The sequence below is a fragment of the Sapajus apella genome, unplaced genomic scaffold (assembly GCF_009761245.1).
Source record: "Sapajus apella isolate SASKATOON/1434 unplaced genomic scaffold, GSC_monkey_1.0 scaffold322, whole genome shotgun sequence".
In the NCBI taxonomy this organism is placed as follows: domain Eukaryota; kingdom Metazoa; phylum Chordata; class Mammalia; order Primates; family Cebidae; genus Sapajus; species Sapajus apella.
The window spans coordinates 1,501-12,685 of record NW_022437262.1 but is presented as its reverse complement, the minus strand read 5'-3'; the positions used below and the strand labels follow the sequence as shown (position 1 = coordinate 12,685).

The window sequence follows — 11,185 nt, the reverse complement described above, 5'->3', positions numbered from 1 at the left end:
GAAGGATCTCTGTAAGTCCATGGAATCTCCAGGCATCATCTAGAACCAGTCATTTCTCACACATACAGATAACTGCTATTTTTCAAATGTATGTAGATGAGTTGTAATTTAGAAGTTTTACAGAGTCAACAGGTACTAAAAGTAATACTGCGATCATATTGGAGGTTCATAAAAACGTTTTTAGGTCTGGCGCCGTGGCTCACACCTGTAATCCCAGGACTTTGGGAGGCCGAGGCGGGTGGATCACCTGAGGTCAGGAGTTCAAAACCAGCCTGGCCAACATGGTGAAATCCCATCTTTACTAAAAATACAAAATTAGCAGGGTGTGGTGGTGCATGCCTGTAATCCCAGCTACTTGGGAGTCTGAGGCAGGAGAATCACTTTGAACCTGGGAAACGGAGCCAAGATTTTGCCACTGCACTCCAGCCTGGGTGACAAGAGCAAAACTCTGCCTCAAAAAAAAAAAAAAAAAAGTTTTTACATGTTTTTATTGAAATTTAAGTTTCAGTTTAAGTTAGGAAATCACTTCATTAGTCCCGTTGATCTAAGTCTGAGCTGTCCAGTATGGTAGCCACATGTGACCATTTATAGAGTGGAATCAATTACAAATTCATTTTTTCAGTTTCTCTAAGTACATTTTAAGTAACCACATGTGGCGAATGGCTAAATGGCTGTAAAGTACAGATACAGAATATTTCCACCCTTGAAGAAATAAATACTTTTGATATCAACACTTAAGATGATTAAAAAGTAACCATAAAATGAAACCTTTGCAGAGGTAACTCATCTAATTTATAGCATAACAGAAATGAAATTGGGGATGGTTAAGCAGTTTCCACCCTTGTTCAGTGAACAAATACATTATCTCTTCACAAGGAAATAAATGAAATTTACTGTTTTTTCCCTGGGTATTGCCTGGATTGTAAAATGCTTCTCCCACATCCTTACCCCAACCTTCTTCCTTGTAGGTTAGAGTTACTTGTTATTGGTAAATAGGCACTATGGAGGCTAAGGAACAGAAGGAACACAGAAAGAAAAACAGTGGGCCCAAAATTGAAAAGAAAAAGAAGCGCGGCATCTGCAGTATCTCCAGCTAGGAGACAAAGAAGATTCCCAGAAGAGAAATCCCAAAGCTTTTGCAGTTCAGTCTGCTGTGTGGATGGCTCGACCCTTTCACAGGTATGTTTGGCTACAGTCTGGTGGTTCTTCCACTGATGCTTTTTAAATATTAGGAGCCTCTAACAGGTGACATTTGGATTCACGAGTCTAGTCCAGCTCCAGAGGACGTGGAGATGCATGCTGTGTGGCTTTCACTAAAACATGAGAAATCTTTCCCATAGAAGCTGTGTTGCCTTCAGCATCTGCACACTGGTTGGTGTTTCTTGCCCAAGATAAAAGCATTCATAGAATTTGTTTGTTCCTAAACTTTAAACTGTTTCTGTGGTAATAAATGTGCTTTTTCCCTCTGGATATGTTTTACATAGTTGCCATATAAAATAAAAAAATTACAGTATTTAATACTAACATAGCTTTGTTTAGTGAGTCCTTGTGATATGCCTAGCAATGTACTTTAAACATTTTTCAACTAAATGTTTCCAACAGCCTTACCAGAGTAAGGCTGCCCTCATTTTGGGGATAAGAAAACTGAGGTCAAGAAAACAAGTTATCTCCAATCATATAACCAGTAAATAGAAGAGTCAAATTTAACTCTAGAGCTTCTGCTCTTATCTGGTATGATGCACTGCCTCGGTAGTTACCTTTTACTATTAGTCACTCATAAAACCCAGTCAGATACAAGGGGTGTTTAATTTTCAACTCTATATACTATTGAAGTCATCTTGTTACATGTTATCAAATAGCAATTATTTGGATGGGGGCCAGAAATTAAAAAGTTAATATATTTATATATTGTCTGTCGCACTCTCTAAAATACTAAAGTACTCTCTATAAGTATACTAAAAAAAAAAAAAGCCTACTTATAAGATTGATACCTTTTACTCTATTTTGAAAATGAGTTTACTATTTTTGGTTTTCATGAATAGAACTCAGGATTTGAAGACAAAGAAGCATCATATTCCAGTGGTTGATCGAACTCCACTAGAGCCCCCACCAATAGTGGTGGTGGTGATGGGGCCTCCAAAAAGTTGGAAAGAAAACTTTGATACAATGCCTCATTCGGAACTTCACCTGGCAGAATTTGACGGAGATCAGAGGCCCAGTGACAATCATGTCAGGTAGGAGATGCTGCCACAGACACAGTTGGTGTGGCTGTTGTCATCTAAGGAACATGCATGTGTTTGTTGTTTTCTTGTGGAACATATTAAAGATTGTCACGTCATGTTAACCTCTCATGCTTTTACTAAGTTGGCTATAGCTTCAGAAAAGGGTAAGTTCTCAGAGATAAGGATGTGATACATGTCTTATCATGACTGCCCTATGGCTTTGCCAGGTATGTTCCTTGGAAGGGCCTAGGAGGCCTGGTCACCTGGTGAACACATCATTTAACACATAGCACACACTTCCCATGTACCAGGCGCACATGCTTGCCCTTATGAAGCCACATGCTGGTGGAAGTGAGTTTTCTCTTTTTCCTATGATAACTTGTCTGCTTTGGGAGATGGTGACCTTTCCAAGTTTGAGGGAAAATGAAACAAGCTTCCAGTGGGAGAATGGCAATGTACAGTCTGAAATCTTTTGTTATTGCAATAATATAGTTGGATTGAGGCTTTTCTTTATCTTTGGAGCATCCATATTTTTCTTTTTTTGAGACAGAGTCTTACTCTGTGGCACAGGCTGGAGTGCAGTGGGGTGATTACAGCTCACTGCAGCCTCAACCACCTAGGCTGCTCAAGCAATCCCCCTACCTTAGCCTTCTGAGTAGTGTATGCCACCATGCCTGGCTAATTTTTCCTTTTTTTTTTTTTTTCCTTTCCCTGGAAAGATGGGGTTTCCCCATGTGACCCAGGCTGGTCTCAAAACTCCTGGGCTCAAGGGATCTACCTGCATCGGCCCCCCAAGGTTTTGGGACTAAAGGCGTGAGCCACTGTGCCCAGCCCATATTTTCTTGACCATTTTCTTTTTACCTTAATCTAGATAACATTCAAATTTTGAACATTTAATGCTTCTGTTAATAAAAAAAAAAGTGTCGCTACTAATGTAGTGTAAGCTTACTAAATCTTGTGTACTTGAAATGATTGAGATAGTTGAAAGAAGTCATTTGTTTCTCTTTTATTTAAAATGTAGCAAGTTTCTAATTTTGAAGACATACATATTAAGAGATGCCATTACATTTTTATTTTTAATTATTATGAATACATAATAGTTGTACATATTTATGGGGTACATGTGGTATTTTGATAGAAGTATACAATATGTGATGATCAAATCAGGGTAGTTAGGATATCTATCACCTCAAACATTGATCATTTCTTTGTGTTAGGAACATTTCAATTTCATTCTTTTAGTTATTCTAAATTAAAATTATAGCCACCCTATTGTGCTGTTGGACACTAGAATTTATTTTATTGAAGTGTATTTTTTTTATCTGTTAACCTCCCTGCTACCCTTCACAGCCTCTTAACCATCATTGAGAGAGATGCCTATTATGTAAATCTTTTTAAGATTTTCAAAAGGCACACACACACACGGTAAAGCACTCTAACTGTAATGCAGGGTACACACAATGCACATTTTCTTTTTCCCTGTTCTAACTGCTGGTCTCTCAGATCCCTGCAGAGCAGTATCCTTCCAGATGTGTATAAACACACACGCCACCCTTTAAAAACACAAATGGTAGCTTATTTGACACACTGTTCTGTGCTTTGCTTTTTTCATGTTATATAGCTTGGAGGTATGTAATCAGTAAGTATTGTAGTTCTTCCTCCTTTTTAATCCATTCTATGGATACACCATAATTTATTTAGCCTACCTTATGTTGCTTGCTCTGCTCTGGGCTGTCAAAGCCTCCTGAGTACACAGAGGCACACACAATATGTAAATTTAGGTGCGTACATGTGTGTGTGGATTAGGGGAGTAACACTGGCTTAGATGACAAAGATTGGCAGCTGAGGTACTGTTTGCCCCCTGTTCTTCCTGACCCTACAACCAGCTGCTTGCCCTTTGGCACTCTGTGGCATCAGATGTGATGTGAAGATATTCCACCTGTCCTTTGAGCTGGTCCAGTGTTGCTAGAGGTCTCTGCTTGCTGCCTCAGTCTGCAGTGACAGCTGTGCTTTCTCACAAGCCCAGCTTCATATATTCTGTGGTTTCGGATTTTGAATGTTTCTCAGTTTAATCAAAGATGGGCATTTCTGTTTCCATTTTTTTGTTGTTGTTATTTTTAGTTGTCTAAGGAAAGATAAGAACAGAAGTGTCTTTAATATTAAAACTAGAAGTTTCCAGGAATCGATTCTGAAATTATTTTGCATCTTTGAAGTGTCTTAAATTTTAAAAATTGGTCTTACCTGCTTAAATTTTCTTACAGACTACGATTCATCATAATCATACTATATTTTGACTTAAAAAAAATTATGAGCAATTGAGTTATACAAATCAACATAAAGATGAAGGTTTCCACTGCATACTTCCCAGCAAAAAACAAATTTTTTTCTATGAGGAGATTAAAACATATTTAATATTTCATTGATTATCATTTTCTTCCCATTCTTTGGGTGTCAAGAGACCTGTTATTTGGCTTAAAAATACCTTACAGAAAACTTCGCTTCTTTAAGTTAGGATTTCTTAGGTAAGGTCCAGGTTAGACCTAGCCTTTTCTGAGTACTTCTCATACATTGAAATTCTTAAAATGAAAGTTTGTATCCTAGTGGCCGTTGTCTTATGGTTACCTTTTAAAGCAAGTCAGAGGTGGGTGGTTTCTCACTAATAGGGTGATGCCTATTAGTCATTTGATTTAGTCTGGATTGGGACTTTTCTGTCAAGGGTCAGATAGTAAATATTTTTGGCTTTGTGGATCATATCTCTTGCAGCTATTTAGCTCTGCAGTTGTAGTGCACAGGCAGCCATAGACAATATGTAAATGAATTATGTGGCTGTGTCCCAATTAAAGTTTAGTTACAAAACCAGGAGTGGGGCTGGATTTGGCCCATGGGCCAGTTGCCAACCCCTAGTGTAGGTGGTGTGTTTTGGTAGTTTCTTTGAGAAATGATGTGTTCTGCTTTTAGGTACTGATGCTTATAGATGCCAGCTTTGGGTTTGAAATGGAAATGTTTGAGTTTCTAAACATCTGTCAAGTACATGGCTTCCCTAAAATTATGGGAGTTCTCACCCACCCGGACTCCTTCAAGCATAATAAGCAACTGAAGAAGACAAAGAAGCAATTAAAACACAGGTTCTGGAGAGAAGTTTACCCAGTAGGAAGAGAAATGATTGTTGGATACTAACAGTATAATCCTTTTAAAATAGACTGAAGATTTCAGGCACAGTGGCCCATGCCTGTAATAACAGCACTTTGGGAGGCAGAGGCGGGCGGATCACTTGAGCCCAGGAGTTTCGAGCTCAGAGCAACATGGCCAAACCTATCTCTAATAAAAATGCAAAAATTAGCCGGTGTGGTGGCATGCGCCTGCAATTCCAGCTACTTGTGAGGCTGAGACATGAGAATTGCCCTAACCTGGGAGGCAGAGGGTGCAGTGAGCTGAGATCATGCCATTGCACTCCAGCCTCGGTGACAGAGTGAGATTTCATCTAAAAAAAAAAAAAAGACTGAAGAGACATTATTAAACATCTCTATAGCATTCACCTCTGGAATTTCCTTTGTGTGTGTGTTTTCACAGTCTCTGGAAGATTTCCCTCAAGAGACTGCTTATTCTGAGCCTCTTGGTGTATCTCACTGGTCTCTTTTACCAGCTGCACCAGGTAGTGTCTGGCTGTTTTGGGATCAGGACTTTACATAGAGTATATCAGGAGTTCCTCGCAGTTATAGGACCAGGCACTGCCCCTTCCTTTGCATACTGCTTTGGTTCATTGGCCACAGAACTGTTTCTGTGTTCAGAGGCCTCACCTCCTTCTCCTCACCATTCTTAGACACTTCTGCTCAGCTGCAGAGCAGTCTGCCTCTGTGGGGTTCTAATAAGTCCTGAAAGAAGCCAGCAAGGCTCTGGAAGCCTCAGGACAGTGGTTTGCTGGAAGTCTCCCTTCTTACAATTGCTTCTTGTTTAGAGTTTTTATTTTGCAGCAGTATTAATAAGAATTTAATTGAAATTTAAGTTTTAATTTTCCTTTAATGTTTAGGGTGCAAAGCTCTTCTACCTTTCTGGAATGGCGCATAGAGAATATCAAAACCAAGAAATCCACAACCTGGGCCGTTTTATTACAGTTATGAAGTTTAGGCCTCTCACATGGAAAACTCACCCTTATATCCTGACAGACAGGTAAAAAGTGAGTGTAAACTTTTTCTTCCTGGGCCATATATTTCAAAATTAAGAAGGCTAGAAAAAGAAAAGAACAGTGATAGGATTTATTTTGTGCCAATTTGAATAGTGGGGGTAGAAGTGTAGTTGATGGAAAATGTCTACTTACTTATTGCTCCAAGATGCTGTGCCTTTGGGAGTAAATTAATTATGAGATGTTTAGGAAAATGGGTGGATTTGGAAGCATTTAAGCCTACAGGATATGGCCCCATCCTACATTCAACCTCAGGTTTCGGTGATGCTGCCTTGTTTGTGTGTGCCTTCAGTTTCCTTCCTTTGCACTCTTCCTCGTGGTTTTCTCAGCCTGGAATACCCTTTTTCCACCTGCCAGAATCCACATCACAGTAAAAGTCCCAGAGTACAGGCTCACCTTCTTCCAGAAAGGGATTTTCTGAATATGTTCTTCACTCTTCCCTGACCCCAGGTGGACGTCATCTCCCTGTCTGGTTTTTTATGGAATGAGTGCCACTTTCAGCCTAGAGACACAGTTGTGTGTCTGTCCCTTTTCCTCTGGTGGATGGTGAACACTGCTTCCTTATTTCTGCATTTTCTAGTTTTCTAAACAACGTGCTTAGCAGACAAGAGTGTGATGAGTCACTGACACATGAAAGGAGGGATAGGAAGTTCTGGCATTCATTTCTGCTGTATGGCTGAGTTTATTTTTCTAGGATGGAAGATTTGACAAACACAGAGGATATCCGAACAAACATCAAATGTGACCGGAAGGTGTCACTTTATGGTTAAGAGGAGCGCACTTGAAAAATAAAAGCCAGATTCACATGCCAGGTATTGTCTTGTTGTTAGAATGCTAGAATTACACATGGGATTCTCGAGATTGCTTCATTTCTCAGGAAAACTGAAAAATGACCAAACAAGGGAAGGTGGCCTTGCTGGAGGTTTTAAACCCAGCTATGTTTAGGCCTGCAATGGTGTTATCGAATCCCCTCCTCTCTGACTTCTTGTCTTGTAGTGAGAGGGGCACTATTCCAGTGTGGCACAATGCCCTTCTTTAGTGTCATGGTTTAAGCTCTTGGACTGTGGATCATTTTATCCCCACAGTGAACAGTAGGTACTTACTGATTGACTTCTTGTCAGCTGAAGCTGGCTTTTTAAAAGGGTCCTGTGTTCTAGGTGTAGGAGATTTCACCATGAGTGACGTGTTTCCTCCCAGACCCTTGTGCTCTTCCTGAACAACAGAAGTGCTGTTTAAATGAGAAGAAGAAGCTGGTTTATGCGCCTCTTTCTGGAGTTGGGGGTGTGCTGTGCGATAAAGATGCTGTCTATGTTGACCTTGGTGGCAGCCACGATTTTCAGGCATTGGTGAGACACAGTCATTGTTCTGAATTCATTCTTCTTTCCTAATCTATTTTTTAATCACAAAAGTAATGTACTCAGCTTTTATTTATTGAAGACTTTTCTCTTGTACTTATAATAAAGGTCCAAATGCATATTGTAAATATATAGAATAAAAAGAAAACTTTTTTTTCATTATACCAAGAAGAGTCCTGTCCTCCATGCCTCCTTGATCCATGGCCCCAGTGAGGGCACTGCTGCCAGTGTGGCGCCTGCACGGCCCATTCTTGTTTCTACAAAATCAATGTGCTTTCCAACTCTCATTGGTCTTTTTCTTTTTCTCATTCACAGTGGTCTTCTCTGTATTTTAAAGTGGGTTTCAAATGTTTATTTCTTAGTTCTGAAGATAAATTGTATTGGGTTAAAATCAGGGTTATTTTAAAATGTTAGAAAAGCTAGCATTGTGGCTGTAGCATTGGAACTGAGGTTTTTCTAGGTAGGTGTTTAGGTTTTTATACTCCCTGAACTTTGGAAAAGTTTAATGGAGATGGGGATCCATTTCAGGCTTTATTGTAAAGATTTTCTTCTCTGCTTTTTGAGGCATTAAGAAAGTTTCTCAGGAAATATCTCTAAGGTAATTTTGAGAAACTGAGTGAAAACAGTGTCTCTCCAGGATCTTCCTACTTTCTTCATGTCCCCTTTCTTGGTGGTCTTGACAGGACGAAGTGGGGTCCACCCATGAGCTGGTCCAGAGTCTCATCTCCACCCATTCCACCATTGATGCCAAGATGGCTTCAAGTCGAGTGATGTTGTTTTCTGATTCCAAGGCACTTGGGTTGGAGGATATAGATAGTCAAGGGTAAGTCTGCTTTTTCTCTATTTTTAATAAAAGGATATATTACAGAAGATGCATAGTTCTGCCATCAGAACTCATCTTGGTGGGATTATTCCAGGTTGTTTTGTTTTCTTTGTGTGTGCATGTGTCTCTGAGGGCTCTTCACATACCTGACATTACAAGGTAGTATTTTCTTGAAATAAAATACAGGATGCATTTTTCAACAGACCCTAAATATTCCTCAAGTGCCACACTACCTTCCATAAGTTGTTTTTTGTTTTTAAAAGACCTGAGGCCACTGGGCTTTCTTTTGGTGGCCAAAACACTAGAGCAGAGTCAGGGAGCTTGTGGCTGCCCAGAAGCCATGTGCCTTGTCTCTGAAAGTTTTGTTTAGATTATGTTGTATTATCTCCCATAATAGTGGGTAGGTTTCCACTGATGTGTGGCTTATGTAAATTATTTTTCAGTCTAGGTTGGGAATTTGTGTGCCGTTATGCATAGTGGATGTTTGTAAAACATTCGTTTTGTTGTATTGATTTATGACTCCCAGTAAAATTTATCTGAAAATTTTTTGCAATGTGCATAAACTACCTAGCACAATGCCTGACAGATACGAAGTGTTCACCAAAAGATCTCTCTTTTATAATGAGCATTATGAGCTATTTTCATTTTTGCGTATCCTTCTAGTCATCCTTGTCTATAAGAATACTCCCTTCTAATATAGTTACAGTTAAAATACATAGTTTTGTTTCTATATTCCAAGCATTTCCTTTTTCTATACAGTCTTTATGTAGTCATCATTTTGTTATTATTGTTGTATTGTTTTTGTTTGTTTGTTTGTTTTTGAGATAAGTTCTCACTTTGTCTCCCAGGCTGCAGTGCAGTAGTATGATCTTGGCTCACTGCAACCTTGAACTCCCAGGCCCCAGTGATCCTCCCGCTTCAGTCCCCTAAGTACCTGGGATGTGGGAGCCTTCAGCCTGTCTCCTGTGTCCTTTCAACCACTCCCGGCTAATTTTTTTATTGTTTTCTAGAGAAGAGGTCTCACTATGTTGCCCATGTTGGTCTGGAACCTCTGAGCTCAAGCTGTCCTCCTGCCTTGGTCTCCCAAAGTCCTGGGATTACAGATGTGAGCCACTATGCTTGGCCTATTATTGCTGTATTCTAACTTACCCATCTCTTATGGTATGATTTTTAGTGTTTTCTAATTTATGTTTTCATAATTTTATATATCATGCTACGTTAAACAGCTTCATACAGTTTTCTTTCATTCTGTGATTTTAGCCTCCTGATGATTCTTCTCTGTCAGTTGTGGCACTGGTGACTTAAAATGGAATTTTTTCCTCTGTCACTCCTCCTACATTCGTTAGCTGGCATTTTTAACAAAGAGCTTTCCCTTCTCCCCTTTATTTCGGTATCACTGCTGACTAATGCACTTGCGTTTTATTCCATGGGTTATTTTTCTTCACTATCATTATCCTTTCTGATGCCTATGCTGTCCCAGATTCGGCAGTGGGAGCCTTCAGCCTGTCTCCTCTGTTCTTTCAACTGTCTTTGTTAGTCTTTGAGTATTTCTTTCTCACAGAAAAAGATGATCAGGCTCATTTTGCCCTCTTTCTGCTTTGGGCCCAGACTCAGCCATTTCTCTGAAGAATCATGTGTTTTTAGCTTAGAAATAAATCAGCTTTCCAAAAGATCTACAAAATATTAACTTCCCTTTTCAGCAATATTTTTCTAAAATGGATTTTTTTTTTTTAAGAGGGTTATTCCTTTATTCTCTCTGTAAGTTGTTTTGAAGTGTATTAGGGAACCATGCCTGACTTTGCTTATTAACTCTAACAATGTTTATCAGATCATTTTTTTCTCATGTTTTATGTCATCTTAAACAATTCCTTGAGATTTTCTATTTCTTTGTATTTTCATTGACTATATTGCCATTTCTAGATTAGCTGATTAATGTACAAATTGAATTATTTTGCATTTCCTTGGTAATAATATAGGGTGTTGATGCCAAAGGAGGAAAAACAAATGGACTTGAAAATTGGTCGAATGTGTTGGAAAGCCACTTTTGGTGAGGAAGATGGATCTGGAGATAGTGACGATGAAGATGATGATGAAATGTCTGAAGATGACAGGTTGGAAAATGGCTCTAGTGATGAGGAAACAGACAAGGAGGAAAATGCTGAGGTGACTGATGAGTGTATGACTGCTAAGGGCATCAAACGACGGAAACTTGAGGAGTTAGAAGAAGACAGTGAAGTAGATTTGCCAGCATTTGCTGACAGTGATGATGACCTTGAGAGGAGCTCAGCAGAAGAAGGGGAAGCGGAGGAAGCTGATGTAAGCATTGTGGAAGAGGACTGCACTGCAGGAGAGAGGGGCATTTCAGGATCAAAGGCTGTTGGAGAAGCTAGTAAAACAGAGCTGTCGCCAGCTAATCACCAGAGTGACCATGTGAATCTGGAGAAGTCTTTGCTGATGAAGAAAGCAGCCCTCACCATTTCTGATTCTGGGCATTGCACAGCTGAAGAGGTGTTTGCATCTGAAGATGAATCTGAAGAAAGCTCCTTGCTCAGTACAGAGGAAGAGGACTCAGAAAATCAAGAAGCTCTTAGGAAAAAGCTTTCAA

General features: G+C 39.6%; 1 pseudogene across 1 annotated transcript in view; it reads left to right on the top strand.

Annotated features, from left to right (window-relative positions):
* The first annotated feature begins 724 nt into the window (after positions 1-724).
* Positions 725-11,185, top strand: part of LOC116545665 — an 11,427-nt pseudogene continuing 966 nt past the window's right edge. The window contains exons 1-8 of the transcript XR_004266399.1: positions 725-1,179; positions 2,043-2,329; positions 5,181-5,369; positions 6,250-6,389; positions 7,097-7,214; positions 7,560-7,742; positions 8,441-8,580; positions 10,557-11,181. The product of XR_004266399.1 is annotated as a ribosome biogenesis protein BMS1 homolog (transcript). The remainder of the gene's footprint in view (positions 1,180-2,042; positions 2,330-5,180; positions 5,370-6,249; positions 6,390-7,096; positions 7,215-7,559; positions 7,743-8,440; positions 8,581-10,556; positions 11,182-11,185) is intronic.